The sequence below is a fragment of the Aotus nancymaae genome, unplaced genomic scaffold (assembly GCF_030222135.1).
Source record: "Aotus nancymaae isolate 86718 unplaced genomic scaffold, 86718_ANA_hifiasm-v0.15.2.pri h1tg000075l, whole genome shotgun sequence".
Classification (NCBI taxonomy): Eukaryota; Metazoa; Chordata; class Mammalia; order Primates; family Aotidae; genus Aotus; species Aotus nancymaae.
The window spans coordinates 765,484-779,738 of record NW_026988490.1 but is presented as its reverse complement, the minus strand read 5'-3'; the positions used below and the strand labels follow the sequence as shown (position 1 = coordinate 779,738).

At 37.3% G+C, this 14,255-nt stretch overlaps 1 protein-coding gene across 13 annotated transcripts in view; it reads right to left on the bottom strand.

The window, feature by feature from the left end:
* Positions 1–3,927: 3,927 nt before the first annotated feature.
* Positions 3,928–14,255, bottom strand: part of SNRPN (small nuclear ribonucleoprotein polypeptide N) — a 50,404-nt gene continuing 40,076 nt past the window's right edge. For all 13 annotated transcript variants that reach the window (XM_064367763.1, XM_064367764.1, XM_064367762.1 and 10 more), the window contains one exon: positions 3,928–6,292. The gene's annotated coding sequence lies outside the window, so the exon portion shown is untranslated. The remainder of the gene's footprint in view (positions 6,293–14,255) is intronic.

The window sequence follows — 14,255 nt, the reverse complement described above, 5'->3', positions numbered from 1 at the left end:
TGGTCAACATGGTGATACCCAGTCCCTACTAAAAATACATACCTGTATTCCTGGCTGTGGTGGCACACACCTATAATCCCAGCTACTTGAGAGGTTGAGGCAGAAAAGGTTGAACCTTGGAGGTGCAGGGTGCAGTGAGCCGAGATCATGCCACTGCACTCCAGCCTGGGCCAACAGAGTGAGACTCCTTCTCTAAACAAACAAACAAACAAACAAACAAACTTCTCTACCACCCTATGTAAATCAGAGATTCTAAAGTTGTATTCTGCCAGATAAAGACTTCATGAAAATGCCCTGGGGTAGGTAAAATTAAAGATGCATGATACGGGTATTGTGAAACCAATATTCCAGAAGAAAGAAAAACTTTAGGAATCTACTTCAGTAGGACAATAGAAATCTCTCTGTCTCCCTGTCTCTCTCTTTCTGTGTGTGTGTGCGTGTATTTAAAATTTTGAAATTTCAAAATGTTATATAAAAATCAAAGATGGCAAGAACAGAAAAAAAATGAAAATTTTCATAAAAATAAATGAAAATCAGGCAGGACACAGTGGCTCACATCTATAATCCCAGCACTTTGGGAGGCCGAGGTGGGCAGATCACCTGAGTTCAGGGGTTCCAGACCAGCCTGACCAAGATGGAGAAACCCCCTCTCTACTAACATTAGCTGGGTGTGGTGGCACATGCCTGTAATCCCAGCTACTGAGGTGGCTGAGGCAGGAGAATTGCTTCTTGCTTCAACCCAGGAGAGGGACGTTGCGGTGAGGCGAGATCGCACCATAGCTCTCCAGCCTGGGCAACAAGAGCAAAGCTCTACCTCAATCAATCAATCAAAATGGACATGATAGAAAAGAACAATGGAATAGGATACTGCCATTGTAAGACATAAGAGAAGTAAGATGGAGTAAGCATGGTCCATCTTTACACAACCAAAGAATCCCCAGGAGGGATGCATTGATATGCTAGCAGAGAACTTGGAAGACTAAATATTTGAAGGTGAACTGGGGAACTCAAAGGGCCATAAAACAACAGTGAGTTTAATATTTTTCCTTTTCTCTAATATCCCAGCCTGAATTTAGTATGGGAGAGTATCTGAAAAATAAAACATAGAACTGCTTATTGAGTACAAAAACCAAGACCTAACGTATATACTTACTATTTCAATGTAATTTTTTTTTACAGTAAGAATAGCTCACAGCAATATTCAACAGAATACACATTTTGCATAGACTGTTATCTCCCTTCAAATACAGCAAAAATTATCTTAAGCATCACTTACAGACAGGTCCTCAAATGTTAAATAAACCTAGTTACTATATTCTAGTAAGAATTGAAAACATGAGTACACAAAAACCTCCACATAAATATACCTAGAGGGATTAGTCATGATAGCCAAAAACCGATGAATGGTAAAGAAATATGTGCTATATTTACAATCACTCCTCCATCAAAAACAACGGAGATCTCATACATGCTGCAACATGGCTGAACCTTGAAAACATTAGGCTAAGTGAAAAAACAGCTTCCTTCTAATATAAATGCTGCAAATGTGGGCATCTACAAGGCCTGCTGGCATAGGAGTACTCATGCATTTATAACACACTTTCATGTTGCCTGCACATTTATTATGCTCGAAGCCATATGCTCAAACCACTCCTTTTCACGTTTTTTTGCATTATTTTCATCAACGAATTTCAGACTTTCTGAGCAGATATAAGAGTATCTACGATTCCTCGCTAATTTTCAACTGGATTCCCTATTTGCTAACATCTTACAATACCAGTTTCATTTTTCTCTACTTATTTCTGGAAACATGTATCACATTATTTTATCCAAACACTTTGAAAATTACAGCTATGAATTATCCCTGTATCTTTTAAATTATTTTTATTTCTTAAAAACAAGGATTTTCTGTTATGTAACCTCAGTACCAGTACCAAACTTAGGCAATTAATACTCATGTAACACTATAATCTACTTGAGGGACTGTCTTCAAACTTTGCCAACTTTCCCTTTCATGTCCTTTTACAATCATCTTAAATCAATGTTATATTCTGTTCTCATGTCTATTTAGTCTGAAATAATCTGGACCATTTCCTCAGTGAAATTAGTATGTTTGAATATGAAAAGCAGAATATCAGTCAATTTGAGACTAATGTTTCCTCATGGGTATACTCAGGTTTATGCACTTTACTCAGTAATACTATAGAAATAAGGCGGCTGTGTTCTCACTGCATCCTATCAGTGCTACCTGATGTTCCCACTACTGGTGTTAGTAACTTTCACCTCTTTAATTCAGGTGCTGTCAACCATGTTCTCCATCAGAAAGTGACTCCTTCACTTTGTAACTGATAAGGATCTCAAACTGCACAACATCTAAGTGTCCTGTTTCTCTTAAAATTTTCTCCAAGTTTTAGCATCATTTGATGATTCCTGGCTGAAAAAATTATGATTATTTCCAAATACTGATTTTCCAAATCCTGTTGTTTTATGTTTGTTAACACTATCTATTGTAAAGACGAGCTTTAGTGGCAACCCTGCCTAAGCATTCATTCATATTAATAATATTTTAATCATCTTACCACCATTGATTAGGTCTCTCAATCTTCAGAAGACTGTGTCCAAATATTCCAAAATGGTCTCAGACAAAATTGGAGGTTGTTCACTGCTCCGTATCCAGGGGTATCCTATTTGAGAGACGCAGCTTCCCCCATCTCTGCTTTCTCCTTCTGTACTCATTTTCTTCTTCAGTATTCTCAAGATGTCAGAGACCCAACTGCAAGAATCTCATAAAATTTCCAACCCCCCAAGTACCAGAATACAAAAATACAAAGTTGGAATGGCACAGTGCACTCCTTACATGACAAAATCAAAATTCTAAACTACTTCAATAACTGCCATAGCATAGTAAAGCAAAATTTATGTCACAATCCCCCACAATTACCATTTTAACCAGTTTCAGCTACCAGCTGCAAACTGCTAAGGGACTGCATTCATGAGAAACAAACTGCCATCTTTAGAAAATTGTTAGAATGAATGAAGAAAATGGAAGCAGAAAACTGAGTACAGACTTTGTAGAATGGGGCAGATTTTGTAGGATCCCAACCATAAGGTCATAAATCACACTGGAAAAATATTCTAACAGGAGGTTATGACCTTTAAATCCAGATTAGTTGGCAATTGTTTCTTCGCTGAGATACTACCATGGACCTTTTCCCTGCTATTGGCAGTATTTCAGTCTTCATGTTGCCTGTCATCACCTCTATTCCAAACTTAGCTTCTTCCATTTAGTGATCCTCTTTTCACTGGCCATTTTTTTTTGGACTTTGATCTGTGCCTCCATCCCCAGGAACACAGTGTTCCGCATCCTAAGCAAAGGCACCTTGTATTTCTAGAAGTAACTCCTTGAAGGTTTATACTATTAAAAATTTCCAAAAGACAATGTCCTACTCATGTTTTTCTCCTGTTCCTGGAATATACCAACACTTACACTTTCTACCCTGAAAAGCTGCACTTAGTAATTATCACATCTCTGGCCTTAAAGACAAAAGGAGAATGAATATGACTTCTGAAATATGGGTTTTCTCACAAATAATGGTTTTGCTCAGTGGATTTAACAAATTATAAGTATTTAAAATTATCTTCCAAAGGTTGTGCCATCATAGGATAGTTTTAAGTTCTATATAACAGGATGAATTACACAAATTCAAACTCGACCTCAATTTATTCATCTTTTACAAAGACATAAATTTGCTACTCCATTTGTTATTATAAGCATTAAATCATGTGAAGTGATCTCCACATGTGGTATCTGTGGTAAAAATTCAATAAATGCTGTATTTAATTGAAATACATACATGTATTTGAAACACACACATACACACACACACACACACAGAAATCCAACAATAAAATAATGACCAAAACTCGCTGTATTTTGTGAGTATTCTTCCTATAAAACTGGTTTATTGACCATATCATAACAAGCACATACATGTCATTTCACATGAACAAAATACAATGTTAAACATAGTTGGTACTCAATAACTGGTAAATAAACTGCTGAAGGTGTTGGATTTTCACATCAATTAATTTGAACATGCATCACTGAATTAATAACTGAATATAATCCAATTAGTGAAATGGGCCATCACTAATTTTCCTAGCATTATGATTTGACAAAAGGTTATTTACTATTTTACAATTATAATTAACACTGCATTGACTACCCTTAAGTTTACAGGCATTGTTGAACACTTTATTATGTCCTTATAGATAAATACCTCAAACTAAAATTGTTGATCAAAATGTGCTGATTTCCATCTTATATATATTTTCTAATACCTTCCTGAAAGATTTTAACGCATCAGGAGTTCCAAATTCTCCTTACCTTGTTAACACTTCTACCTGTTAATCTGATAGGTTAAAAGAGGCAAATAATTGTTCTCTTTCATATATTTTAAGTATGCATTTCATATATATACAAATTTCATTATTTCATTATGACTGATGGGTTGAGCATATTTTCTATGCGCTTGGCTATTTGCAATGTTTTTCTTTAAAGAATTGTTCATTTATGTGTTTTCCCAAATGATTTAAGTGAGCCTTTCAAAACTAAATTTGTCATATATGTTTTGAGTAAATATACATCTATTACTGCAATAGAGAAATTACCCACATTTAATTTTAACTTAGCCGAATATTTATTCTTTTTATCTCATCTTTAATTCCTGCAATGCAGATAGCATCAACAAGAGTGAATTTGTAAAAACAATTTATTTGGATGAAAGATGGTATTCACATTTGCTATGTATATTGTTGACACTATCAAGTTTTTACAGGCTGACTTAAAGAATAGCTTTGCCGTGTAGTAATGTTACTCTGATATGGTGAAACAACTACAACTGTTCAAATGAAGTCACAATAGGCTAAATTCATTGTCCAAGGAGGATGGATACCACCATGACTGCTGAGACAATACTGCTGAATGGGAAAAGAAGCGAGGCAAGATTTTGGAAACAAATTCCTTATACATGAAATTTGGAAGAAATAAGTTATATTTTGAAATATAATTTATCAACTATATCTATTATAGCAAGGGGCTCATATCATTTGAATTCCTTCTCTTGTACTTGTTTTACAGTTTAGATGATGTTAATGGCACGTGGTAGTCATTTATATAACTCACAAATGGAATTTGGCAAAGAAGCTAAAAAATTTTTTATGAAAATGAAAATGTTGAAATACTCTAAATATTATTATCATGTGGCTGAGTTGATGTGATTAGTTTTCAGATTCCAATTCACCTGATGCTCTGGTTTCATGAAGGATAAATGCCAGCCCACAGGCTGCTTTTGTAAAGTTTTACTGGGAGAAAGGCACAGCATACTCATTCAATTATATGGCAGCTTTCATAACATAACAGCAGAGTAGATTAACTTCAACAAAGACCATAAGGCTTTCAGAACTGAAAATGTGTATCTGGTTCTTTACAGAAAAAGTTTGCCAATCCATGATCTAGTTTAACACAGGCTGGGGAAATAGTCCTACAGAATTAAAATTGTGCTCTAAAGTGTAGAAATACAAAAGACTGAAGCGGCAGAGTCATCATACCTACTCTGTTTTCTCAGACCCAGATGATGCAGAATGTGAGCACTATTTTGATTTTATTTTTCATATTTAAGCACAGTATAACAAGGCCAGAGAGCCTGCTAGATAAGGTCCCTGAGTTAGGGCATGTTCTTTTCCAGGTTTTCTTTCTATACTTCACCACGTCACAGATCACCATCACTAATGTCCATTCACATGGAGGGAACTCTTTTGGGTTTCCACTGTCATACCCTTCTGTCTTTTATGCCAAACAGCACAGATAGATTACAGGCGAAAGATTGATAAAGACAGAGATAGATGACTGATAGATAAAAATGGACTGATAGATTATTTAACAACAGATAAGACAAATTCAGATGTAAGCAGAATTGGGAGTTTGAAAACTACCAGTAATATCAGCCATTAAGACACCAATCAAGGTATTTCTCAGAATAGAACATTTACTGTTCCACACGAGCTTATTTATCTTATATATAAGATAAATATGCTTGGCTGGCTGTTTCTGAATTTCTCTAAAAGCCATATAAAGACAGTAACCATGCTGCAGTGATGGAATTCACTAAAGTGCAGGCCGGGCGCAGTGGATCAGGCCTGTAATCCCAGCACTTTGGGAGGCCGAGGCGGGCGGATGACGAGGTCAGGAGATCAAGACCATCCTGGCCAACATGGTGAAACCCCGTCTCTACTAAAAATACAAAAAAAAAAAAAAAATTAGTTGGGCATGGTGGCGTGTGCCTGTAGTCCCAGCTACTCGGGAGGCTGAGGCAGGAGAATTGCTTGAACCCAGGAGGCAGATGTTGCAATGAGCCAAGATTGTGCCACTGCACTCCAGACTGGCACCTGGCAACGAAGTAAGACTCTGTCTCAAAACAAAAAAAAAAAAGAAGTGCAATCGTGCCACTTTCCCGCATGATCATCATGGGAGTTGGTATGTGGAAGTTACAAGAAATGTGAAAAAATACACCATCCAAATCAAATAGATAAAATTGGAAGATTAACATCATCTTCCTCGAATTCAGAAGTTGTAAGGTGCCTATATCCCATTTATAGTCAATGAAAAATGGTATTTCAAGAGCTAGATCAATTGTATGTTAGAGGAACTTATTTCAAGGGTCTACAACACAGCACAATTCACAAAACATAATCCTATGTTTTGACCCAAATCAATTAATTAAGTAAAGTATCAGAGGTCACCGTTCCCCTTTATGATCTATGGACTGGAAACCTGACCTGTGGGAAAGAACACTTAGGTAAGTTAGCTACAGATACCAAGAAGAATTTCCTAGTTTTATTCATTTTTCTAGATTTTCACTGGTATGAATAAGTGCATCGTGGAAAATGTTTCCATCCCTAGGAAGTGGTAAAAGCTGGCAATAATGTTGGGACTGAGGGTGGAGAAGAGTAGTTAGCCCAAATTAATCACCAGGTATTTCCAATAATAATACCAAGGCAAACTAGAGCATAATGCTTAGAGAAATCAATGCTCTGTTTTGCATGAGTGGAAAAAAGATATTCATACCAAGAGATTATTCCCACACTAATACAAAACTCTTGGCAGGCAAAATGCAAAGCAAGTAGAGCTTAGAAATTATTAGTTTATAAGAACTGTGATGCTTAAAGAAAACAACCTACAGAAATCTCAACATGTATACTTTTGATTAAAACAACGAAAATCAGAGAAGATTCATATAGGACAGAGAGCTACACTATTTGGTTTGGGACCGTTAGAGCGCATGAATCAGTAAAACTAGCTAGCACATTATTTCTCATAAGTCGAAACTTTTCCCCATCAGGTCAGGTAAGACATACAAGTCTGGCTACTAGTAATAAAGGAATACCTGCTACCAAACTAACTCCCCAACGGATATCATCTGTAAACTCCAGAATGAATATAAAGACATCTATCTACAACCATGGAGAACAACCAAAGCATGTCAACACTGGAGGATAGTGTACTCTTGGAGGAAAGGAATATCCTTGGTAAGTTTCCAATGTCATGGAACTTTGCCTAAGGGCATCCTCAATAGCAGCTGGAAAGTGGGAGGAAATTCCCAGAGTGGAGAATCAGACAGGGGAAGCCTGAATGAAATTCTGTGTATAAATTCTGCTGAAATCTTTGGTTGACCCGTAAACTGCCCATCATGTAGGCCAGACTCCAAATAGCACAACCAATATGAAAAGAAAAAATTGAACAGAGTGTAGGCTGCTTCCCAAAGCACATGGAGCAGGCTGGAGTCTGAATCCAGCCAGGTTAACTGCTTGCCTTAAAAATAAATAGGGAAGGCCGGGCGTGGTAGCTCACGCCTATAATCCCAGCACTTTGGGAGGCCGGGTGGATCACGAGGTCAAGAGATCGAGACCATCCTGGTCAACATGGTGAAACCCCGTCTCTACTAAAAATACAAAAATTAGCTGGGCATGATGGCGCATGCCTGTAGTCCCAGCTACTCAGGAGGCTGAGGCAGGAGAATTGCTTGAACCCAGGAGACAGAGGTTGCGGTGAGCCAAGATTGCGCCACTGCACTCCAGCCTGGGTAACAGGAGCGAAACTGTCTCAAAAAAAAAAAAAAAATAGGGAAAAGTAGGAATACCCTTTATACCCATAGCTCTCAATGAGAAAGAGTGAGCAAGGATGGGTGATTTTGGCCCTAACACTGTAAAAAACAGCACTTCAAAAGGACTGAAGGCATTTTGGCAGGGGAGGTGGGAGGAGGAGAAGTTATGCTACTCACAAGTAGTAAGCCGAGACAAAGGTTAATACTCAGCACCCCATAATGCATACACAACAGCACCCTCCCGAAACGCACACAACAAAAAGCAAAACACACACAACAATACAAACAAAATAACCCAGTTCAAAATGTCAATAGTGCTGAAGCTGAGAAATATTGTTTTAGAGGAACAAAATAGAATTCAGAGTTTCTACAATATATTCAAAGTTGCAGTTACAATCCAAAATTACTTGACATACAACGAAAGAAAACTGTAACCTATACTTAAGATAAAGGGCAATAAAGCTAACCTGGAAGCAGTCCTGAGGTTAAAATTCTGAAAAAGCATTATCATTATGTTGAAGAAAAATACGCTAACAGAAAATGGACAGCACATCAAATACAACATAATATTTAAAAAGAAAGAAAAATTACCAGTTGGGGGGGCATGTGGGCTCATGAGGCTGAGGCAGGAAGACTGCTTGAGCCTGTGAGTTCAAGACCAGCTTGGGCAACATAACCACCCCATCTCTACAAAAATAAAAAACTAGCTGAGCGAGATGGCATGTACCTGTAGTGCTAGCTACAGGTAGAACTACAGGAGTAGGTAGGCTAAGGTGAGAGGATCACTTGAGACCAGGAGGTCAGGGCTACAGTGAACTATTATCGTGCCACTGCACTCCACCTTGTGTGACAAAGAAAGATTCTGTCTTTAAAAAAAAAAAAAACAAAAGCAATCAATCTCTGGAACTAAAAAATAAAAAAATTTATAGGATGGGCTTAAAAGCAGATTGGAAAAAATAGAACATTGAGTTAACAAGGATGGAAACAAATTATTAGATTGTTCAAAGTGAAAAACACAAAAAAGATTTAAAAAGAATGTCAGGGACCCAGAGAATATTAATAGGTCTAATACATATATATATGTAAAAATTGGTATCCTGGGGCAAGAATCTTAAAAGCTATATTTCAAATGGCAAAAATTCCCCCAAATTTAACATAAAACATGTACAGATTCAAGAAGCTCAAACAACCAAGGTATATAAAAGAAAACACACACACTGAGTCACATCATAATCAAAACTGCCTCAATACTTAAGGATATCTTAGAGTAAGAATATCTTAGAAGGAGTCAGAGAAAAATGGCACGTTTACATAAAGAGAAAAATTACAGAAAAATAAAGATTTAAATATCAACGGAGTCCAGAAAACAGTGGATTATCTTTGAAGTGCCAAAAAAAAAAAAAAAAAAACCCACTAATTCTGTATTTAGTACATATTTCAATGAAGAGGACTTAAAAAAAAAGACACAGTTGAATAAAAAATAATCACCATACACTAAAAGAAAAATTATCAGCAGGCCTGCTGTACTAGAAGTGCTAAAGAAAGTTCTTCAGGTAGATGGAAAGAAACTTGGATCTTCAGGAAAGAATGAACCAAATTTATGTAAATATAAGTGATTTGAAAAAAACAATGTTAGAATAAAGGTAAGATTCTGACTGACAGGAGGCTGACACCGTCCTGGCCAACATGGTGGAACCACATCTCTACTAAAATACAAAAAAAAAAAAAAAAAAAAAGACGGGCATGCCTGTAGTCCCAGCTACTCCAGAGGCTGAGGCAGGGGAATGGCTTGAACCTGGGAGGCAGAGGTCGCAGTGAGCCAAGATCATGCCACTGCACTCTAGCCTGGTGATAAGAGTGAGACTCTGCCTCAAAAATTAAAAAAAAATTCTGACTGAGAATCCAGATTTGAAACTAGTCATTCAGATTTCTCAAGCAGTGTCAAACAAAAGTAGTAGCAAGTGACAAAGCAACTAGCTCTTTACTGCCATTGGTAAGAGCTTATTTCCCTTGCATTCCCAATAAACCTGAAGACACACTCAAAGTATCATCGGTGGTGACCCTCTCCCTTCTCTGCAGGGGTAAGAAGGGTCAGCAAAGAGGGAGCTGTGGCAAAGTGAGAATTACACAACATTCACATAGAACAGACATAGGAAAGCCCAAGAAAGAAAACCTTTTCTAATTTCCCAAATTCAGACATTTTTATGGTCCTTCCCTATCATTTCTTTTAAAATAAATCACTATATTCTTAAAGAGTTCAAACACACACCTCTATATCTTATCAAGAAATCACTACATTTCATGTTCTTTTTAACATCGTCAAATAGGGCAGATTCCCAAATTATACAAATATAGCAACAGGATATAGTAATATATATGATAAATAATACATTAAATATAACATAGTAACATGTTACGTATTATATCAAAAAGAATACTGCGTGACTATCAGAAAATTACATTTGCTATTATTTCTATATTCTCTCATTCATGACCTCTCACCCACTCCACCACAAATTTTATTCAACAAACTTTAACAAAATTCTTTGACATTTTATCAAAGGACAATAGAAAGAAAAGACCCCTGTCAAGTAGGAGCTCGTTATATTTATTTTGGGAAAACAACACAGAACACAAAACATAAAGTGTGATGATAACGATATAAACACGTTATTTAAGAGCTTCAAGTGGGGAGCCTAAGAAACAGGTCTATATGCAGCTATTTACATTAAGGGATATTGATCAATCCTAGGATACTTCATGTCTGCCTGCCACGAATCAATGGTCTCAGTGCAAATGTACCATCTTAGCATGAATCTATTCACATGTTCTTGCCAAACCTGCACTTCATTGTGATATTGGGTGACTGTCGGTAGGAATTCTATGTATCACCGAAGAGAACCATGAATCCATATGACAGTTTAACAAGGCTTTCGTGGATATGATACTACTTCAAATTGAACAAACAGCAATACCTTTCCAAAGTTTATAATGGCAGAAAAAATCTCAAACTCATTCACAACAGCTGGTAAGAAGCCAGAATGCAAGCCAGAATGAAAGACTATATGCCTAATGTCTCAATATCCTTCTAGAAATCATCACTTTCTAACAACTTGGTCAGCTCCTTACTGATAAAGCATTTCTTGAGGGAGAGATTCAAGATGGCTGATCACTAGCAGCTCGGGCTCCTAGTTCCCAGTGAAAGCGCAGAGAACGAGAGGACGCCACACTTTCAGACGAATATTTGTTGCTCACGGACCAGGAGATTCCCAGTGGAGGAGCCCCACAGGTTGCCACAGCGACTCTTGTGGCCGGTGCGGCGGTTTTGCTGGCGCCTTAGCGCAGCAGTTCTAGGTGCAGAGTCTGGAGATTCCCGGGCAGAAAAGCAACATCAATCTTAACACCGCTGTTTTGTCCGGCGCAGTGGATTGCTCAGATTTCAGCGCTGGGAATCAAAAGTTGGACGTCCCCTCAGAGACCTAGTTAGAAAGTCGGTAATTACAAAGACGACAGAGGGATAAATATATAATGAAGAGAAGAAACCAGCCTAAAAAGGCAGAGAATACTCAAAATCAGAATGCCTCTCCCTCTACAGGGAATCGCAATTCCTCATCAGTAACGGAACAAGGCTTAATGGAGAACGAGTGTGTTCCAATAACAGAAGCAGGCTTCAAAATGTGGGTGATAAGAAACTTCCGTGAATTAAAAGAACTTGTTCTAACCAATGCAAAGAAACTAAGAACCTTGAAAAAAGGTTTGACGAAATGCTAACAAGAATGGACAATTTAGAGAGGAATATAAGTGAATTGATGGAGCTGAAAAACACAACACGAGAACTTCGCGAAGTATGCACAAGTTTAAACAGTCGAATTGATCAAGCAGAAGAAAGGATATCAGAAGTCGAGGACCAGCTCAGTGAAATGAAACAAGAAGACAAGATTGGAGAAAAAAGGATGAAAAGGAATGAGCAAAGTCTCCAGGAAATATGGGACTATGTGAAAAGAGCTAATTTACGTTTGATAGGTGTACCTGAATGTGACAAAGAGAATGAATCCAAGTTGGAAAATACTCTTCAGGATATCATTCAGGAAAACTTTCCCAACCTAGCAAGGCAGGGTAATATTCAACTCCAGGTAATACAGAGAACACCACAAAGATATTCTTCAAGAAGACCAACCCCAAGGCACATAATTGCCAGATTTATTAGGGTTGAAATGAAGGAGAAAATACTAAGGGCAGCCAGAGAGAAAGGTCAGGTTACCCATAAAGGGAAACCTATCAGACTTAAAACAGATCTCTCAGCAGAAACCCTGCAAGCCAGAAAAGAGTGGGGACCAATATTTAATATCCTTAAAGAAAAGAACTTTCAACCCAGAACTTCATATCCAGCCAAACTAAGCTTTATGAGCGAAGGAAAAATTAAATATTTTGCGAACAAACAAGTACTTAGAGACTTCACCACCACCAGACCTGCTTTACAAGAGCTTCTGAAAGCAGCATTATACACATAAAGGAACAACCGATACCAGCTTTTCCAAAAATATATCAAAAAGCAAAGAGCATCAACACAATGAAAAATGTACACCAACTAATGGGCAAAACAGCCAGCTAGCATCAAATGGCAGTATTAAACTTATATATATTCTAATTGGATAAAAAGTCAAAACCCATCGGTATGCTGCATCCAGACCCATCTCACATGCAACGATACACAAAAACTCAAAACAAAGAGAAGGAGGAAGATTTTCCATCCAAACAGAGAGTAAAAATAAACAAATAAACAAAAAGCAGGAGATGCAATTCTCGCCTCTGATAAAGTAGACTCGTCTTGTTTTCCTTATTGTCTTATTAAGACACATATACTGTTCCCATCTGTTATTAATCAGTAGACATTTCTTCAACACTCCTTGAATTCCAATAGTAAACAAATGAATTGGATCACAGAAATAAGTATTACTGTACAGCAATATAAATACTGTAATTACAGAAACACTCAGTGGTCACACTGAAGCCAGCTACATAGATCGTATTTATTCCCTCTTGTGATCAAAAGTCATTAGACACTGACTATATTCTACCATTCTATCATTGGCTTGTCTACAGCCATTCTCCATGAAATCTTTTAAACATAGTAGAAGATTTCTCATATGGAGAAAATGAATCCTACCTAAGAACTGACAACACACACAAAGAGTAATACTATGAAATATGTTGACTTTTCCCAGATTACAAAGTCTACCATGCATATGGCTTCCTCTTTGACTGTCTTCATTTCAGAAAACAGTGAAAACGAGAACACTAATGGCACAGGCGATACAAGCAGGAAAGAAAGCAGGAGCTATATTCTATTACTTCACAACCATCAACGGGGATTTATACCCAAACCCCAAAAGACTTTCCCCATAAAAAGTCTAATATAGTAGATGCTGAGTTCACTAATAGTAGGATGTATACTTACACAATTCAACTCAACATAGTCTACAGAATCTATGATTTCCTCAGTCACGCCATAACAGTCTCAAAAAGGTGTGAAGCAACTACCTCATATTACGTCTCTATAAATTGTTTTACTCACCTGTCAGGTGACTGGGGCTCATTCATCAAAATTTCACTCATCCATCTTAGACAACCCATTATTAAATTAAGTATCTGCTACATGCAAGGCTCTGTAAGGTCAAGGAAAGCTAAGTATCAAGAGGAAAATATCCCTGTCAATAGGAGCTCATTATTTATAGTCTGTTAGACACAAAATGAATGAATAAAATGAAATTTGGTAAGTGAAATGTTAAGAGACCTAAATTACGTTGGACAAACAATTTTCTACAGACTCATATCTAACCCATTAGTTACGGAATGACACTGTGCAAGGATCTTGTCAGTACCTTCTTCAGATTAAGCTGGAAAAGAACATCCTCCATAGTGGTACTTTCTCCCTGACATTAATGATGGCGTTTTTTGTTTGTTTTTTTTTTGTTTCTGGGTTTTTTGCTTTTTTTTGAGATGGAGTTTTGCTCTTGTTGCCCAGGCTGGAGGGCAGTGGCATGATAGCTCACTGCAACCTCTGCCTCCCAGTTTCAAGGGATTCTCTTGCCT